Source organism: Macaca nemestrina, chromosome 10, assembly GCF_043159975.1.
Source record: "Macaca nemestrina isolate mMacNem1 chromosome 10, mMacNem.hap1, whole genome shotgun sequence".
Classification (NCBI taxonomy): Eukaryota; Metazoa; Chordata; class Mammalia; order Primates; family Cercopithecidae; genus Macaca; species Macaca nemestrina.
The window spans coordinates 64,810,282-64,831,244 of record NC_092134.1 but is presented as its reverse complement, the minus strand read 5'-3'; the positions used below and the strand labels follow the sequence as shown (position 1 = coordinate 64,831,244).

Genomic DNA, 20,963 nt, shown 5'->3' with positions numbered 1-20,963 from the left:
GCTTGTTTATACTTGTGTTTTTTCCTTCCAGGAGCTCTCAACTTAATCATCCTTCAACAAAAAAGAAGTAAGACTAGGTTTGCAAGCTTTGAAGGACAGAAAAAGCATTTATAACATTTCTTTGTTTAGATACAAGTGATGATGGTTAATGATGGTGATAATAGGCAATGAAGAGGTGAAAGGGCGGGAAGTAGACCAGAAAAGAGAGTGAGGATGGTTATTAAGAGGTTCTTGTTAAGTGCAAGACTACTGTTAAAAGCAATTCACTTCACAGTTCTGGTCAACAGGAATGATAAACTCAACATTGAAAAACACTTGTGATGCTTTAGTGGTTGATACATCTTATCCATCAGAAGGTCCTATGTAGAGGATAAACTGACATTATATTTGAGTTAGAGATTATAGTCTTGAAATTTCATCACTAAGCAGTTTGACTGGAGAGCCTTTCACTAGTTCTGCTCCCCAGTAGTCCCTTGTGTACTTTTCTCTGGACCTTCAGGTGATCAAATTATACCTTTATTTCATTGTCCTCATATGTTTTAGCTCATTCCATTGGGTGTAAAATTAAATCTGAGAACTCAGGTATTTGTTTTAAGTAGTTAGACCTTTTATTGTACTCTGTTGTCTTTTTTTTTTTTTTGAGACGGAGTCTCGCTCTGTTGCCCAGGCTGGAGTGCAGTGGCCGGATCTCAGCTCACTGCAAGCTCCGCCTCCCGGGTTTACGCCATTCTCCTGCCTCAGCCTCCCGAGTAGCTGGGACTACAGGCGCCCACCACCTCGCCCGGCTAGTTTTTTGTATTTTTTTTAGTAGAGATGGGGTTTCACCGTATTAGCCAGGATGGTCTCGATCTCCTGACCTTGTGATCCGCTCGTCTTAGCCTCCCAAAGTGCTGGGATTACGGGCTTGAGCCACCGCGCCTGGCCTGTTGTCTTAAATAGCATGGTTTAGTAGTGATAACATTGACCTAGGTGACAGGCTTCAGTTTAGTCTTTGGCACTGGTCATGAAACCTTGAACAAGTTAACTCCTCTCTTAAGACCTTATCTTTATGTAGAGAAAGTTTGACTAAATGGCTGTTAAGGTCTTTTCGGGCTTTCAAATCCTGTGTTTCTGTGATACCACCCTTGTTTAAGCCACAGTCATCTCTTGTCTGGACTCACAGGAGCTTCCTAATTTGTTTTCATTCTTGTCCTTCCCCACATTATTTCTACCCAGAATACAAAGTGACCTTTAAAAAGATGTAAAAATGTAAATCAGATCATTTAATAATACCCTCTGGTTCCATTTTACCCTTAAGAACCAGTTCCTTTTCAAGGCCTACAAGGTACTGCATAATCCAGTTCTTGCTTACTTCACAACTTTATCCCTCTTACTCACTAAGCTCTAGCCAGCTGTACTTCTTTCTGTGACAATCTTTTGCCAGCTCTCTGCAATTCTGCCTCAGTCTCAACAGTGGATCTTAGTTCAGATGTCACAGTTACAGTTTTTACTGATCACGTTATATAAAGGAACATTTTTCTTCATTGCCTCTGTAGTTCTTATCATAATCAGTAATTATATTTATCCATTTGTTTACCTCTCATCCCCTCTAAACAGTTTCAGGAGGACAGGAAGATCATGTTACTTTTCTACCACTATCTCAAATGGTTAGCCCAATAACTACTTAGTGCTCAAGATAATTATTTTAGTTAAAAAAATATGTAAAGTGTGTAACCGTTTGTCCATATCAGTTCCCATAAGCTATTCCTTAAACTGTTTTTCTCTTTACTCTTTTGGTAGTGGCATGGTCTCATAATCTTGCCCAGGCTAGTCTGGAACTACTGGGCTCAAGTGATCCTCCTGCCTCAGCCTCCCAAAATGCTGGGATTTACAGGCGTGAGCTACCGCACCCAGCCTTAAACTAATTTTTAAAGTTTTTTATCTGTGTCCAACTATAATTCCTCATTTTTTATTTAGGTCATCTGTCTCTTGAGGACTATTTGATCTCATTGCATGTTGTTGAGAGCTAATTGTTCTTAGTTACTATATGTTAAGATTAAATTGAGTAATTTTGCACTAAAGGTTTTTAGCAAAGACATGAAAAGTTAACCAATATAAAACTGTTAGCAGTTCAAAATATCGAAATGAGTGATATAAATGAGTGCTTATTAGAGTCAAAGGAAGAAGTGAAATCCTTATCTATTAGTTAGAAAAGACAGTAAAAATAAGGTAGAATCTGCATATTAAAAGAGTTTTAGATTAACTATGAATTATAGTGAGCAACACTAGAGAAATTGAAGTAAATTCAAGAGTGTTTTGCTCTGGTAGATGTTTGTAAAATTGATTATAGGGCCATAATCCCTTATCTATATATAACCTTTGGTGCCAGGTTTGGATTTCAGAATTTTGAGGAAAGATTTGTTTTAGATTTTAGTAAGAGTAATCAAACACAATATTAATGTGAAACATGGATAGTCACATTGAGAGAAGTAAAAGGTAAAAATAGTCTCCCATCAGTGCTCAGATGAAGTTTTGTCATTATATATCAGGTCAGTCTTTGCCACCAAAATAGTTGTAGAACTTTTGAGTTTTCAGAGACTTTAGGATTTCAGAAGTTCTATATGAAATTGGTTTCAGGTTGGGTGCAGTGGCTCATGCCTGTAATCCCAGCACTTTGCAAGGCCTAGGTGGGTAGATCACGAGGTCAGGAGATCGAGACCATCCTGGCTAACACGGTGAAACCCCGTTTCTACTAAAAATACAAAAACTTAGCTGGGCATGGTGGTGCATGCCGGTAGTCCCAGCTACTCGGGAGGCTGAGGCAGGAGAATCGCTTGAACCCAGGAGGTGGAGGTTGCAGTGAGACGAGATCACGCCATTGCATTCCAGCCTGGGCAACAGAGTGAGACTCCATCTCAGGAAGAAAAAAAAAGAGAAGAAATTGGTTTCAAATGAGTTAAAAAAGGCTTTATTCATTACTGTTTGGAGAAGATACCAGGGTCTGAAAATGTTACTTTGAAGCAATTAGCTTTCCAAACCCTCTCTGCCAAGGAATTCTGTTTGACCCTGACTCAGGATGGAATGCACTGCTGAGGGTGATGAGTCTTTAGGGTATGGGAGAATCACCTAATTCAATAATTGCAGAGTCCAGTTAATCTTTGGAAATAGTTGAGGTTGGTGCCTGACAAACACTAACAGTTTTTTTTAAATGTTTAAATATTGAGAGCTCATATCTTAACCACAGTTTCATCTTGGTGATTTTTTTAGTCTTATATTAGGCAGTTTGTCTCCTAATAGATGTTTTTAAGAATTATTTGATACATTTAATTGTAAAGTAAGAATACAATAGAAGATTAGAATAGGAATATTATAAATAGGACTAATGTAATCCTCATTTAAAAATCCTTGGACCAGACGCGGTGGCTCACGCCTGTAATCCCAGCACTTTGGGAGGACAAGGCGGGCGGATCACTTGAGGCCAGGAGTTCGAGACCAGCCTGGCCAACATGGTGAAACCCAGTCTTTACTAAAAAATAAAAAAATTAGCAGGGCATGGTGGTGTGCGCCTGTAGTGCCAGCTGCTCGGGAGGCTGTGGCAGGAGAATCGCTGAAACCTGGGAGGGAGAAGTTGCAGTAAGCTGAGATTGTGCCACTGCACTCCAACCTGGGCGACAGAGCGAGACTCCGTCTCAAACAACAACAACAACAACAAAAGCTCCTTGATGGAACCATTTGGTAGTGACAGGGATTGAAGTAAATCTCGGAAGAGGCTACTTAGAAACTCAGAATTGATTACAGGAAGTGACTGCCCCCTTTCTGTATTTTCTTCAGATGCTCTGGTTATTTTAACAGCGTAATTAACCACCTAGACTTTGGTTCTCATTGCCTTTATCCATTTGTTTGGTGTATATACTAATGTTCAACGATGCACACATTAATGCATGTGATGTTTTTTTGTACCATCTTATCACTTGTAGAATTGCCAAGATAGGCATTTTTTGGAGCTCCTTTTTTTTTTTTAAGTGCTTACTGGCCTAATAATTATGCAAGTAAGTTTATTTATTTTAATGATATGTATATGAAAGCCCAAAGTAAGCATTATTTATTTCTTCCAGAGCAGTGTGGTGTGCCTTTCATTTTTCTAAGTGGTCTTTATTTTGTGGAATACTTAATGGATCTTTGAATAAACTGAAGAGGGTAGATTGTAAAAGGAAGAACTGTTAAATTAGTCAAAAACAACTTTATAACACAATTAGCTGCATAAACCAGTGTGTGCATAAGCAGGTAGTATAAATGCTTAGGTTGAGATACTAAAATAATTATTAGAGAAAATTATAGGAAGTACCTATGCTTCCACTATGTTTTGTTATTTGGTTAATTTTTCTCCTCTGAACTTCTGGCAGGTTTACTGGGGAATTTTCCATTAGGAAATATTCTGGTCCTTAAGTTTCATTTTGAATGTGTAATAATGTCATGAAGATTATGAACCCACAATCTAGAATCAAGGCATTCTTTTAAAAAGTTTCAGATGAGGCCGGGCGTGGTGGCTCATGCCTGTAATCCCAACACTTTGGGAGGCCGAGGTGGGTGGATTACGAGGTCAAGAGATCGAGACCATCCTGGCCAGCATGGTGAAACCCCGTCTCTACTAAAAATACAAAAACTAGCCGGGTGTGGTGGCGTGCACCTGTAGTCCCAGCTACTTGGGAGGCTGAGGCAGGAGAATTGCTTGAATCCGGGAGGCGGACGTTGCAGTGAGCCGAGATAGCGCCACTACACTCCAGCCTGGCAATGGAGCAAGACTCCGTCTCCAAAAAAAAAAAAGTTTCAGATGTATTCAGGAGTGTTTATATTAAGCTTGTCATCTGATCCTGGTTATGAGGTTAACAGTAAAATGAAATAAAATATTTTTCTGAGCCATTTGTTTCTTCTGTCATGAAAGACTAATTCTGTTTATTTCTGAATTCGACCTTGTGTTGAAACAGACTGTAAAATCATGTTTTAAAAAAGCTTCACCCATTCTTGTGGAGGGTGGTGGTTTGCAAAAGCACCACCCCACTTAAGCATTTACATTGAGAAAATATTTATGGCATTCTTCCATTCATGAAAACAGGTATGCTTTGTTCTGGAGTTCTTACTGTTATCTACTAACTCTGAAGTTCGTCACTTCTGATTTCTTGTACCTCTACCTCAACAACTTATAAACTGCATGTAGTATAGTATTTGCTTGAAATACATAAAAGTAGATATTTTCCCTAACTAATGGGCATATTTCTGTGGTGGTTGTAGCTACTTTGCAACCTGTTCAACAAATACTATGGGGCTTTTTTGGCGGTATCTTTAAATTTTGCACATAGAGAACCATCTTGGATAACTTTTTCCCCCTAGTCTCAAGTCATCCCTTTGGAGGTAGTGTCTCATTTTTAATCTGTGACTTGTGGAAGTTAAGGCATTTTGAGTAGCTTATTTAAATTACTAAATAATCTGATTTCTAGAGGTCTGAGGAATAGCAGACACCCTTTTCTGTACTAAATTGGGGAAGTTTACAGGCAAAAAGATGAATTAAATGGTCCTAGTAGACAGCCCCTAATATTTTTGGGCTAGGGGTAAAGGTCTTAAGAATGAGGGAAGGTAGTATCAGAATTTTCCAGGGTGTTTTTTTTTGTTGTTGTTGTTGTTTGTTTTTTAGGTGGACAGGAAGTAGAATTTATTGGTGAGTATTAAGAGGGGGCAGCACAGTGGAAGCCCTCATGAGTGCAGGGCCTGCCACTTGTCCAGAGGGCCACGATTGGGAGTGTACTTGACCCCACAGCCATCTGGATGAGCCGCTTTTCAGCCACCATGTCTTCAGAATCATTGGCATTGAACTTGGTGAAGCCCCACTTCTTTGAGATGTGGATCTTCTGGCAGCCAGGAAACTTGAACTTGGCCCTGCACAGGGCCTCAATCACATGCTCCTTGTTCTGCAGCTTGGTATGGATGTACATGATAACTTGGCCAATGTGAACCCTGGCCACGGTGCCCTGGGGCTTTCCAAAGGCACCTCACATGCCTGTTTGGAGCCTGCACTGGGGTAGTGCAAGGTCAGACACATGAACATCCATCTGAAAGGAGGGGCTCCAAGGTCCCTTAAAGCAATCCATACAACAAACAGTCTGCATACACTACCAAGGAAGCTGCTCTTTGCAGCATTGCACACTGGGCCCACATGAGGAAAGGAACTCAGTTGGCTTAATGGGCTGCAGCAGGGTGTTTTTTAAAACACACACATACACCCAATCCCTACTAGAATGAGAGATTTTACTAATAATAGTGTTAGAAGTGTAAATGGTTTGGTAGCCAACCACTACTTTAAAATTGATTAGCTTTCCCGAGCTTCTGGGTCTTCACATTTAAATTTGACCTGACCTGGAAACTTCCCCTCTCGTTATTCCCAGCAGTGACTTTGTTTTATGCACTTTTCAAAATACCCCGTGCATAGCTCCTTACTTCACATCATGCTGGAATATGACCCATACCAGCCAGACTACATCTAACAGAAACATAATACCTGACTAAAAGCGTCTTTTATCATGTAGATAGATATACAGGGTACGTTAATTTATCTTTAGAGAGACTCCCCAGCATACTGAAAAAACAGACCTAAGTTTTGGTAGATAGCCTTGCTTTATAGAAAATGAAAATGGGCCAGAGAGTGGTGACTCATTCCTGAAATCCCAACACTTTGGGAGGCAAAGGCAGGAGGATCACTTGAGGCCAGGAGTTTGAGACCAGCCTGGGCAGCATGGCAAGACCCTGTCTCTGCAAAAAATGTTTTAAAAAATTAATCGGGCATGTGGCACACACCTATAGTCCAGCTACTTAGGATGTTGAGGTGAATAGATCACTTGAGCCCAGAAGTTGAGGCTGTAGTGAGCTATGATTGCGCCTCTGAACTCCCACCTGGGTAACAGAATGAGACCCTGTCTCTTAAGAAGAAGAAAATGAAGATGCCAGATACTAGCTTTTACAGCCTCCCTTGCAGCTAGGGCACAAGTACTTGACATAGGCCCCACAAAATTACACGTACTTTAACTTGAGATGGAAGAGATGATAAATTTCTGATGGATTTCTCTTTTCCGCTTGGTTGATGTACACCACAAATCAGTTTTCTGCTGCAGAAACAACTGATATAAACTGAAGCATCTACTGTTAGTGATGTGACAGCAGTGTCCTCACCTGGCCAGTTTTGTAATATGGTTTTGGGTGTTTGTGGCTATGTTAGCTTCCACCTTCGTTCTCTAGTTTCCACAGTAATTTTGTAAGTTGCTTGATATTTTTTAATGACTTTTTATATGTAAATGTGATTTGTATAACTTCCAAGAGAGGAAACCTTGTCCGATGCATGACTTTAGAAAATTTAGCAAAAAGTTTTCAAAGGGATATTTACATGAAGAAAATGAGTGGTATCCTTGTGAGAGAAAAGTACAAAAAGACTGGGGCAAGCTGCTTTTCCAGAAATAGGCCCTGATGATGACACTTTTGGTAGATCCAAGTTTTTCATGAATATTGAAGCTCTGGATGCCTTATTCAGTAGTTTCATAGCAGAAATCCAAAAGTGTAGAAAGAGTTTTAATTGCAATTAAATAAAATCAAAACTTTAGTTTTACAGTTACACTAACCACATTTGAGGTGCTTGATAGTCATCTGTGGCTAGTGGCTACTATACTGGGCAGTCCAGCTAGAACATTATCACAGGAATCTCTATTGGACAGCACTAGTTTATATTCTAATCCTAAATCTACAGTCTTGTGTTTCTGCAACCTCAGGTAAGTAATCTGAATCTCAAATCCTTTATCTATTTTTATTTAGTTAGTCAGTCAGTCAGTTAGTTATCTATCTATTTTGAGACAAGTCTCACTGTGTTGCCCAGGCTGGAGTGTAGTGGTGCAGTCATGACTCACTGCAGCCTCAGTCTCCGTGGGCTCAGGTGATCCTTTTACCTCAGCCCCCCCGAGTAGCTGGGGCCACAGGCGTGCACCACCATGCCCAGGTAATTTTTTGTATTTTTTGTAGAGACAAAGGTTCACAATGTTTCCCAGTCTGGTATCGAGCTCCTGAGCTCAAGCCATCTACCTACTGCAGCCCCCAAAGTGCTAGGATTACAGGCGTGAGCCCCTGTGCCCTGCCAAATCCTTTATCTAAAGACAGTACCTTATCTTCATTGTTGCTCTGAAGATTGAATGAAATTTAATATATGAAAGGACATGGTAAGTGCTTTGAAAGCACCATACAGACATGTAATTGTTCCAGATTAGTAATTTATTTATTGGTTAACAATAGATTTTTCTAAAATAATCTGAAGAGAAACTTCAGAACCCCAGTGGCGTGAATACTTTGATGTTAGACCATGTGTATTTTAGCCACTTGGAGAATCTAAATGCACAAAATTGACAGATTAGATTTTCATTTTAAATGTAAAATATTTTACCAAGCTGTCCTTTTCAATTTATCTTTAAATCTTAAAGTTTTTATGTATACTGGGGACTTACCTTCTTGTTGTAGGTTCCCTTTTTACGTACTATTTTATCCTCATGAATGATCTTAATCTGTTAACTAAGTGAATAATGTACCTGTCACATAGAGATGTTGAATGAATGTTATAAAAATGATAGCTATCTGTGCCAGAAATCACTGGTTTTGGTAGACAGACTTCAGCATTCAGCGTGATCATTCTCAGTAATTCTTTATAGGTGTTTTGATTTGTTTTGAGGGGGTTGTTTGGCATATATTTTGCAGCTAATTAATTCATTTTTGCAAAACCATCAGACAACAATGCTAGATATTTAAAATACTCTACAGCAGAAATTTTCAAATGTTTTTGGAATCATTAATACAACCGTTTCTCTCCTTCACTTAAACCATAGTAGCCATTGGTAATTGAGAACTAGATTCTTTTTCCCTTTGAGTCCTAGTTGATCTCAAAAATCATTCTCAACACTGCACTTAGCTACAGGTAGCTATTAACATTTTGAGTTGATGACTAAGCTAAAACCCATTTGCCACCTCTGAGTTAATGGGCAAGGTCTATCCTCGTCTCTTCCAGGCTCTCGCCTATAGTGCAAGTGTTGGCAAACTTTTTCTGTAAAGGACCAGATAACTATTTTAAGTCTTGTTAACCATACAATCTCTTATCACAGCCATTCACCTCTGCTATTGTAGCCTGAAGCCAACCATGGACAAGACACAACAAATGAACTTTGTTCCATTACAACTTTATGAGTGTGACTGTGTTCCAATAAAATTTTATTTACCAAAAAAAAAAAAAAAAAAAAAAAAGGAGCAAATGGGATTTGGCCTGGGAGTTCTAGTTTGCCAACCTCTCCTAGGGCAAGAAACTGGTTTTGATTAATTCAACAAATAATTAGATGTCTTCCATATTCTGGGCACTGTGTTAAGTTTTGATTATATAGCAATAATCATTACATGTAGGCCCCAGGTCATGAGGTATTTAACCCTTAACTGAGTATGGTTTTGGGGCTTTTTGCTTTTTTTGGTTTTGGGGTGTTTTTTTGTTTGTTTATTTGTTTTGAGAGAGGGTCTCTGTTACCCAGGCTGGAGTGAAGTGGCGCTATCACAGCTCACTGCAACCTCAGCCTCCCCAGGCTCAGGTGATCCTTTGACCTCCCATCCTCCCGGGTAGCTGGAACTATAGGCATATGCCACCACGCCTACCTAATTTTGTGTATTTTTTGTAGGAGTGGGGTTTCGCCTTGTTGCCCAAAGATTACAGGTATCAACCACTGCATCCAGCCTGAATATGTTTTTTTTCATGCACTTTGGCAGATTCAGAGTACTTTTTTGAGGGAAAAATGGGGCCTGCCCCATGCATCTGCTTTATTTGTTAATACATGTGAGTTCGTAGGCAAATACCGCAAGTGCTATAAGTTAGCACTTGTTCTACAAGTTCTGTGATAGTGGTATAACTAAGTGTAACTTCAATGTGTCTTAGATATTAGATGCCGTGGTATCAAAATTAATATCCTGTTATAAAAAATAGGGAACCAAAAATGTTTACGTATGATATCTACACTGGCTGCACATAGCAGATACTTAATGTCCATATAATATTGAATAAAGCTGGAATTACCAGTTTCTTAACTATCCCTTATGTCAGTTTCTTGCAGTTTCTTCATTTGGTATGCTATTTCTGACCTCATTTTTTGTTTTTCACCATTTTAATTTAGGTTTTTGTTGCAAATCAACCTTATACATTTTAAAAATATATCACATATTACTCATATTTTAATGAAATGCTTACCATGCCTAGATATATTGTTCAGCTTTCTACTGTTAGAACTTCTTTCGTTAATTTAAAAGTATCTTTAGTTTTCTCAGTATTCATGTTTATCTTCAAAATGTCTGTTGTTGCTTATTAAATGAGTCAGAGCTCTTCACTGATACTCAGAGATCTCCTTAATCTTAACTGAAGACTCCTGCTATTTTTATTTTCCTATTCCTTTGTGCCCTGTGAGCCAGTCAGACTGCTTTTTCCACTATAGTCTAATTAATGTTCCCATGTGATGCTGTCTTTTGTGCCTTTGCTCTCACTTTTCTTATCCCTGGTATGTTCTTTCCTATTGAAATATTGTAACTTTTTTTTTTTCGCCACCTTCTTCATAAATCTCCTAATCTCTCCTTCTGAACTCCCATAGTATTTTGTACATCTCATGATATTTTTCATATTTTTACGTCTCCATTTTTTCCTACAAAATTGTAAGCTTTTTGAGAGCAGGTATGTTTCATCCGTCTTTAAGAATATGAAATAAGAAGCAAATTCCTGTCAGAATGTATTCCACCTAAAATGGCCAACCATTCTGGTTTGCCCAGGATGGAGAATTTCCTCAGACATGAGACTTTCAGTGCTTAAACCTGGACCGTTGGTCACCCTGATTGCGCTTTATGATGTAGCCATCTTTTTTGCATATCAGTGCTTTACTGCAGGTTTTTTTTTTTTCTTTTTAAAAAATAAACACATAAAATGAACATGAAAGAAACTTGTGAGTTTTTTGGGTTTTGGATTTTGTCTTGTTTTTTCAGACAGTTTGGCTGTCACCCAGGCTGGATTGCAGCTGCAGTCTTGACTCACTGCAACCTCCGCCTCCCAGGTTCAATTCTTGGGCCTTAGTCTCCAGAGGAGGTGGGACTGCAAGTGTGTGAGACATGCCCGACTAATTTTTGTATTTTTATTAGAGATAGGGTTTTGCCATGTTGGCCAGGCTGGTCTCGAATTCCTGGCCTCAAGTGATCTTCCTGCCTCAGTCTCCCAGTGTGTTAGGATTACAGGCCTGAGCCGCTATGCCCAGCCAAACAAAAATTTTTTTTTTTAATTAACAGAAAAATTACTTGTGCCTTTTAAGCAAATGTTTGGAAGATTATATTCATATGTAGAAATGTAAAGATCAGATTCAGATGATAAAAAAGACCAAAATGTGGGAAAATTTTGACTAAAGTTGAAAAAGAATGATGTCCTTTTCATAGAGGGACTCTTTGGTAGTTTTGGTTTGTTTAGTAGACACAGTTTTTTTTAGAGTAGAACCTAAAAGAATGTGGAGTAAATGGTGGTAGTGGTTTGACCACAACAGTGGTATCTATTGCTAGAGAAATTAAAAATAGGATGTAAGATACTTAACTCCCCTTTTTACCAAAGGCTTCAGATAAAGAGAAAATGGGAGCAAGTCCAGAGATGATAGGCACTGTGTGGGCTAATGATTTTTTTAGAGATGATGTCTCACTATGTTGTCTAGGCTGGTTTGGAACTCCTGGCCCCAAGCAATCGTCCCACTCAAGCAAGACTCAAGTAACTGGGCCTGTAGATGTGATCTGTCATGCCCACCTGGCAAGTGATTTTTATATGTTATGGTTTATTGTATAATACAAGCTACTCACTGTGTGTTTTATTGTGAGAAGCTCACTAAGTTAGAAGGTTTTTCAGTTTTGTGCAGTATTTTTTTCTATTCATATTTCTATTTCTCATAAGCTGGGAAAAACATCATCAAAGTTCATTGGGGTGACATCTTACATCTAAAACCTTAAAACTAAGTTGAGATTTATTATCACAGAATAAATTCCCCCATATCTCCACCAAACCTCCCACCACTCATGACTTGATGGCTTCAATCATACTCATCCCGTTCCCCAGAGTGCCCTCACTTTCCAAGTGAACTCCCCTATTCCCTAACGATTTATATATCCACTGGTCTGGTTTAAATATCCACTTAGGAATTCTTGCCTGATAGTTCTTTATAGGTAGACAATTGTTCTCTTCTGTGCATCCACAGCAAGCACTTTATTCTGTAGACCCTGCTTGATTGTGCTAACACAGTGCAAACACTGAACATTTTAATTTATAAAACGGAGTGTCTTCTGGGCTTTAATATGTAGTTGTCACATTTGTTTTTCCTCTGATTTCTGGGCCACACAACCTCTTTGTTACAGTTAAAACTAATATCTCAGCCTGGCGCGATGGCTCACACCTGTAATCCCAGCACTTTGGGAGGCCGAGGCAGGCGGATCACGAGGTCAGGAGTTCGAGACCAACCTGGCCAATATGGCGACACTTTGTCTCTACTAAAAAATACGAAAATTAGCCAGGCATGGTGGCGTGTGCCCATAGTCCCATCTACTGAGGAGGCTAAGGCCGGAGAATCACTTGAACTTGGGAGGTGGAGGTTGCAGTGAGCTGAGATCATGCCACTGCTCTCCAGCCTGGGCAACAGAGTAAGACTCTGTCTCAAAAAAACAAAAAAACCCTAAACATCTCTAATCTGGTCATTGAAATTGAGGTGTAAAGCAAATTAATATTTTCTTATTGCCTCTTGTATCCTCCTTTTCCTGTGTAAGAAATAATAAGGCCCACTATAAGGTAGTGGAGTAGAGAGAATGGAATTGATTCCAGAAATACCAAGGTGGAATGAATCAGACTTGATAATGGAGAGAAGAATCCATGACAACTCCCAGGTATACAGTTACCTATTAAAATAGTATGCTATTGAAGTCCTTTAGGTGTCTTAAGCACTGTAAACACCTAGATAGATGTAATTTTTAAAAATAGCAAATTAACATTTACTGACTACTTCCTATGTGTTACTCATTGTGCTACACATTTTGCATAGGGTAAGTTATTTCATTTGAATCTTTAAAAACTGTAAGAAGTAGATACTCGTATTTCCATTTTCAAATGAGGAAATGAGACAGAGTTTAAAATAATATAACCAAAGCCACTCAACTAATACTTAGTAGAACTGATTCCAACCCAGACAATGGGATGTAAAGGCTATACTGAGTCAGTATGCATCCCTATAGATTTTACTGCTAGTTCAGATGACAGGAAAAGAATGACTTTTTTTTAGTCACATCTAGAGAATTGGGAGCAGGGAGGAGTTCTGCACAAATATGCCTATTTGGAAAGATCTGATAGAAACTAATAAGGTGATCTTGAGCCTACATCATTATTATTTTTTTTACCTGTTTTTGAAATTGGTCTCTCCTTTTTTTAAAAAATCACTTAACTATTTTGCTTATCTGTTGACTCAGGTGAGAAATCTATTAAACTGATTCTTCTGCATTTGTCAGATTATTGATAAATTGTTTATATTCTACCATACATGACCAAATACTGAACTGAAAAGGTAACTATAGAAATAAAACTATAAGGCCGGGCGCGGTGGCTCACGCCTGTAATCCCAGCACTTTGGGAGGCCGAGACGGGCGGATCACGAGGTCAGGAGATTGAGACCATCCTGGCTAACACGTTGAAACCCCGTCTCTACTAAAAATACAAAAAAAAATTAGCTGGGCGTAGTGGTGGGTACCTGTAGGCCCAGCTACTCGGGAGGCTGAGGCAGGAGAATGGCGTGAACCTGGGAGGCGGAGCTTGCAGTGAACCGAGATTGTGGTGGCCACCGCACTCCAGCCTAGGCAACTGAGCAAGACTCTGTCTCAAAAAAAAAAAAAAACTGTAAAAGTTAACCTTACGTTGCATGTCAAATTATATGTTGTTGAATATTTCAGTGAGAAGGTTGGTGTAATTAATGGAAAAAACTTGATTTACTAGCAGTGTTAATCCATGGAAAGGGCAAGGGAATTTTTTCCTACTTGAGGTATTATAAATATGGTCAGAATAGAGAAAATGCTATACACAGTCTGATAATCTACAAATTTTGCACTTTCTAGATTTAGAACTCTTGTTCACAGGAGATCTTTCTTGGCAGAATGAGTAAGATTGGAAACATTTTCCATGTGTCCTCATTATGAGAGAGGCAGACAACTCAAAGTAAATATGATAAGCAGTCTTCATTTTAGCAGCTTTCTATTTATTTTATAGTTCCTTGTTAGAAGTTTTATTTATTTATTTTTTTTTTTGAGACAGAGTCTCGCTCTGCCGCAGAAGTTTTATTTTTAAAAGAGGGTAGGAGAGGTAGTGTTTGGGCCCCTTATTTTTTCCTTCAAAAAGATTTTTAAAGTCTGTCATTGTGTTCAACAGATTCATAACAGGTCCATCTGACAGTTGAATTAGTTGATTTTATTTGGAAATGAGAAAAGAACACAGTTATCCTCTTTAGCTATTAAAATATTACTTTTGGAGTTGGAGGTGGAAAGGAGAAATCAAGTATCTTCTCTTCCAGAAAGTGCAGTGAGAGAAGTAATGTTACCTGACTTCAGGAACCAGTATTTAAGGCCTTTTTTTTTTTTTTTTTTTTTTTTTTTTTTTTTTTTTTTTTTTTTTTTTTTAAAAAAGACAAAGTCTCACTCTGTTACTCTGTTATCCAGGCTGGAGTGCAGTGGTACGATCTCGGCTCACTGCAACCTCCACCTCCTGAGTACAAGCAGTTCACCTGCCTCAGCCTCCCTAATAGCTGGGATTACAGGCGCTTACCACCTCACCTGGCTGATTTTTGTATTTTAGTAGAGACGGGGTTTCACCATATTGGCCAGGCTGGTCTCGAATTCCTGACCTCAAGCAATCCACCCACCTCGGCCTCCCAAAGTGCTGGGATTACAGGCATGATCCAGTGTGCCTGGCCTAATTAGGCCTTTCTTTATAATTTAGGATCACAAAATTTCAAACTGGGGTTGGAGGGGTGAGTGCAGTAGCTAAACAGCTTGAGTTTGGAGAACTGCTTGTCACCAGTGTTTTGCAAAATTTCCATTTTAGTTATACCCATGCAGAGATTTTTTTTTTTTTTGAGACGGAGTCTTGCTCTGTCGCCCAGGCTAGAGTGCAGTGGCCAGATCTCAGCTCACTGCAAGCTCCGCCTCCCAGGTTTACGCCATTCTCCTGCCTCAGCCTCCCGAGTAGCTGGGACTGCAGGCGCCCACCACCTTGCCCAGCTAGTTTTTTGTATTTTTTAGTAGAGACGGGGTTTCACCGTGTTAGCCAGGATGGTCTCGATCTCCTGACCTCGTGATCCACCCGTCTCGGCCCCCCAAAGTGCTGGGATTACAGGCTTGAGCCACCGCGCCCGGCCTGAGATTTTTTTTTTTTTTTTAATACCAAGTCTCGCTCTGTCGCTCAGGCTTGAGTGCAGTGGCGCAATCTCTACTTACTGCAAATTCTGCCTCCTGGGTTCAGGTGATTCTCCTGCCTCAGCCTCCTGAGTAGCTGGTACTACAAGCGCCCGCCACCTCGCCTGGGTAATTTTTTGTTTGTTTTATATTTTTAGTAGAGTTGGGGCTTCACCATGTTGGCCAGGCTGGTCTCAAACTCCTGACCTCAGGTGATCCGCCCGCCTCGGCCTTCCACAGTCCTGGGATTACAGGCATGAGCCACTGCACTCAGCTATTTTTTGGCGTATTTTAAGGGAAAGAAATCACGCTTTTTAAATGTTGCTTATTGCTTTTCAAGGATTTGATTCTTATAAGCTACTTTTTCATTTATCAATGAGATTTAAATAAATCAGGTTATAAAGTTAAGAGCAGTTGTCTCTGGAACCCAGAAGTTGGTTTTAACACTAGCGTTTCTGCTGCAGGGCATTTCTACTGGACTGTAATTCCTCGAAGGCAAGTATAAGAACTATTTTTTTGTTGTTTGTTTGTTTGTTTTAGGAACAAGGTCTTGTCACCCATGCTAGAGTGCAGTAATGCAATCATAATTCACTGTAACCTCCAATTGGTGGGCTTAAGTGATCCTCCCACCTCATTCTTTTGAGCAGCTGGTACTCTAGACATGTACTACCACACCCAGCTACTTTATAAATTTTTTGTGGAAGTGTGGTTTTGCTGTGTTGTCCAGACTAGTCTCGAGCAGTCTTCCCACCTCAGCCTCCCAAAATGCTGGGGTTGTACAGGCGTGAGCCACCATGCCTATCCCTACTTTTTTTTTTTTTTTTTTTTTTGAGACGGGAGTCTCTATTCAAGCAGTTCTTCTGCCTCAGCCTCCTGAATAGCTGGGTTACAGGTGTGCGCCATCATGCCCAGCTAATTTTTGTATTTTTAGTAGAGATGGCATTTCACCATGTTGGCCAGGCTCATCTGGAACTCCTGACCTCAGGTGATCCACCCACCTTGGCCTCCCAAAGCGCTGAGATTCCAGGCGTGAGCCACCACACCCGGCCTGTCCCTACTTTTTTTAATGCCAAGATTTGTGTATTTCATCTTCAGTTGGGATTCATGGCATCTGTCAATAATTGATATGAACTTAAATGGCAATTTACCTGTAAAAAGATAACTTATTACTCATCTTCTAAAAGTCTATACTTCTGTCATTTGCTGGAAAAGAATTATTAATCTTTATTCAGCAAACATTTATAGACCGAATAGTGGACACCAACATAAGGACTACCCTGCAGCTGCTTGATGATGGTAATAACTAACATTTAATGCTTTTATCAACAGTGTACATTCTTATTTAATCTGTCTCTCAACTCTGTACAGTCAGTATTATTGTTGTCCGTATTTCACAGATTAAGACACCAGCCTAGAGGCCAGGTGCAGTGGCTTACGCCAGTAATCCCAGCACTTTGGGAGGCTGAGGCGGGTGGATCACCTGAGGTCAGGAGTTCAAGATCAGCCTGGCCAACATGGTGAAACCCCACCTCTACTAAAAATATAAAATTAGCCAGGTGTGGTGGCTAATCCTGCTCTGGAGGCTGAGAGAAGAGAATCAGTTGAACCAGGGAGACTGAGGTTGCAGTGAGCTGAGATCACACCAGTGACTGCACTCCAGCCTGGGTGACGAGTAAAACTCCATCTCAAAATAAATAAATAAATAAATGATGCCAGCCTAGAAATAAATGACCACCCCCAGTAAATTACATAGCTAGTTTTGGTCTCCTTATTTCCAGATTTCATGTTTTACCACACTGAGCTCCAAAGATGATACAGTATTTACTTTTAAGTGTATAAGGAAAAACTGAGTTTGGGCCTCAAACCAGCCCCACGATTTCTTTATTTACCAGTTGTGAACTAGCCTCACTCAGTTAAGGAAGTCTCTTAAAAAGTCAGTTAGTTTCATCTTAAAATGTAGAATTGCTTTATGTTACTTAAATATGGGTCCATTTTTTTTATGAGTTAATTTGTTTGCTTTTCAAGATTTTGGATTCAAAGTTTTTAAGGTAACCTTGGATGCAAATTTTGTTAATTGGATTAATATAAATTTAAAGTTTTTAAAATTCCATTGGTCTGCTGTGTTTTATCCTGGATAGGATTAAAGCAGTCTTTAAGGGTAATCTGTTGTTGGCTTTAATGTTTTATAGTACATTCTGGTGACACTTGTCTCACTAGTCCACATTTTTTGTATATTTGGTATATAGATTTTTTCCTTGGTAGTCACTTGTTTTTACTTTTTATATTTTACTTCCCAGTCTTAATCTCTGTAACCAATTTGTATAATCCCTTATGCAGTCAGTCTCTTTATTTGTGGTATTATTTGAAGAGAAGTGTGCTTCCTGAGAGAGATGTCATGTCTGTGCCCTAATTTTTAGTTATATTGCTTTTATTGCATAAAGCATCTTGGACTAGCTTGCGAGAAGGTAAAAGAAAATGTGGTTGCATCTTGTCCTGGTTGAATGCACACTAATCTTAATGGATTTTCCCAGTTGTGCATACCTTAGGAGTAAGGATGTTGTCTTATGTTTATTTTCACTCCTTTTTAAAATGTGTATTGTTTTTGAAAGATAATGACTCTAATATATCTATAATATCAAACCACCATTATGAAGTTAGAGAAGGAATATTTAGATTATCATTACATTTTATTACTAATGCAATTTATATTTTTATAGTAATTAAGGAATATAACTTTTTTTTTGAAACATAATAATAGTAATGTCAGTGGTTTGAGCTGCCACTCAATACACTAAAGAGAATTGCTGTTCCTTCAGTTAAGAATCACTGCTCGACTTTTTTTTATTTTTATTTTTTGAGATGGAGTCTCCTCTGTCCACCTAGGCTGGAGTGTAGTGGCGCGATCTTGGCTCACTGCAGCCTCGGCCTTCCAGATTCAAATGATTCTCCTGCCTCAGCCTCCTAAGCACCTGGGATTACAGGCGTGCACCATCATGCCCAGCAAATTTTTGTATTTTTTAGTATAGACGGGGTTTCACCATGTTGGCCAGCTAGTGTCGAACTCCTGACTTAAAGTGATCTGCCCACCTCGGCCCCGCAAAGTGCTGGAATTACAGACATGAGTCACCATGCCCAACCTAAGATGCTTTTAAAATTCCATTTATGTTTAATTCTTCAAAGTCTGGTGCATGTAACATTATTGTAACAAAACATTTTATAATTGAAAGGGACTTTAGGGATCTAGTCTAGAAGTCAAAAACTGCCAGACCAGGGTTCAGATCTCTTATCTCTCAAATTGATTTTGTTGGTTTATACAATATTCATAAGTTTTAGAATTCAAATGACTTTACCTATAAAGCATTCACTCTCTACTTGACCACAGTTCACGTTATTACCTAATAAGACCTTACTGCTTCAGGCATTTACATGGCTAGCTGACTGATGTAAGGCATCTGAGTGTTCAATATTTCCCCCTTCCCTCATTCCGTCTTTTTGTAGACAAGGAATCTGGAAACCGAGAATTAAGTGATTTATCTCAAGATAAAAACTTTTTAAATAGAGCTGCTTAAATTCAAAGTTAATGTTACTTTCTACAGCTTGTTGTCTCCTTAGAAAATAGTACAAGGTAATACATAATCAAGTCCTAAAGTACTTGGTATAACTTGTCGTGAAGGAGAATGATCACTGTGGGCTGAGTTAGTGCAAGAATGCTTCAGAGACATTTCCTTGACACCTCCTAAGAACTGCATCTTGAAATGTGCTGTCCTGATTCTGTGTTGTTCTTGCTACACAGTTGAGGAAAAGAGATAAATGCCCTCCTGTAAAGAGCTGGCATGGGAAATCACCAAAGGGCATTTTGTACATATTGAAAAACAGCACCTCATAAGACCAACTACATTTAGACTTCTCCAGAAATCCCATTTATGCCCCTTTTTGCAGAGGAAGGGGCTGGATAAATCTCTGACTCCCAAATCCAAATTTAACTAATTAGCATGTCACCCCACCAAAGATTTTTTTTTTTTTTTTTGATACTGAGTCTTGCTCTGTTGCCAGGCTGGAGTGCAGTGGCGCAGTCTCGGCTCACTGCAACTTCTGCCTCCTGGATTCAAGCAATTCTCCTGCCTCAGGCTCCTGAGTAGCTGGTATTACAGGCGCCCGCCACCACACCTGGCTAATTTTTTTATTTTTAGTAGAGACGGGGTTTCACCATGTTAGTCAGAGACCATCCTGACTGACCTCGTGATCTGCCTGCCTCAGCCTCCCAGAGTGCTGGGATTACAGGCATGAGCCACCGTGCCCAGCCCAAAGATGATTTTTTTAAATGCTCAACAGGACAAAGCTTAATGGTAGTCTTTTGTTAAAAACAAAATTTAATACCAATCCATTGACAGGACTCTGTGTACTGAGCAATATAGATTCACCTTAATAGAAGTCCTTCATAACCACCCTGTATAAAACCATCCATTTTTATCTCCTTTGGTTTTTTTTCCTCCATACTGCTTATCACACCTGACACTTTATATTGGCTTTGTTTCCCCTCTATACCCTTCACTCTGGATTATAAATTCTGAGGACAGGGTATTTTGTTCACTGCTTTATATTCCCACTGCCTAGAATAGTGCCTAACACATATTAGACACTCAGTATATTATTTATGGGTGTCGAATATTAAATGCTGTATTACAGTAGTGTTAATGGAAGGTGTCACTTCTTAGATTTTCTTTTCTGACCAGCACAGTTCTTGGGATGATGGAGTATGTCCTCAATAAATCTCAGCACCAAGTAAACAAGAATTTTCTTTTTAATACATAAATTTATCATTTTGTTATGCTTTTTAGTTTCCTCAGTGATTTTTTAGAATAACCCTTGTTCATAATTTGGAACAGTAATATCTACAGTTGAATCTTAGGAAGAATGTTACAGGCAATCCAGAATGTTGGATAATTAAATCAGTTATTTGCATTGTGATGTTTAATATAGTGAACACATTTAGACAAAAACTACCCGGTAATACCAGTTTTTATTTTCTTTGAGTCATGTCTTCAGGATTTTCTGTGAACTCAGAATTATTATTGCATTCATTATTGTTTTGTGAAAATACTAGTTAATAATTTCTGATTAATGAAATATTATCTTAGATAAATTTACTGAACTTAATGTAGAATATGATTTTTTTTTTTTTTTTTTTTTTTTTTTGGAGACAGGGTCTCACTTGTCACCCAGGCTGGAGTGCAGTGGCACAAACATGGCTCACTGAAGCCTCGACCTCCTGGGCTCAAGTGATGCTCCCACCTCAGCCTCCCAAGTAGCTGGGACTACAGGTGTGTGCCACTACACTTGGCTAATTTTCGTATTTTTTGTAAAGACTAGGTTTTGCCATGTTGCCCAGGCTGGTCTTGAACTCCTCCTGCATTAAAGCAGTCTACTTGTCTCTGTCT

At 39.2% G+C, this 20,963-nt stretch overlaps 1 protein-coding gene and 1 non-coding gene across 6 annotated transcripts in view; one reads left to right on the top strand and one right to left on the bottom strand.

The window, feature by feature from the left end:
• Positions 1-20,963, top strand: part of LOC105473408 (RAP1B, member of RAS oncogene family) — a 50,784-nt gene that overhangs the window by 10,344 nt on the left and 19,477 nt on the right. The window contains exon 1 of one of the 5 annotated variants that reach the window (XM_071071468.1): positions 15,984-16,020. The exons of the other annotated variants lie outside the window; for them this stretch is intronic. The gene's annotated coding sequence lies outside the window, so the exon portion shown is untranslated. Of the gene's footprint in view, positions 1-15,983; positions 16,021-20,963 lie in introns of those variants that run through there. 5 annotated transcript variants of the gene reach the window in all.
• LOC112425167 (small nucleolar RNA SNORA70) lies at positions 6,091-6,224 on the bottom strand. The gene has a single exon (XR_003016219.2). It is a non-coding gene; the product is annotated as a small nucleolar RNA SNORA70 (small nucleolar RNA).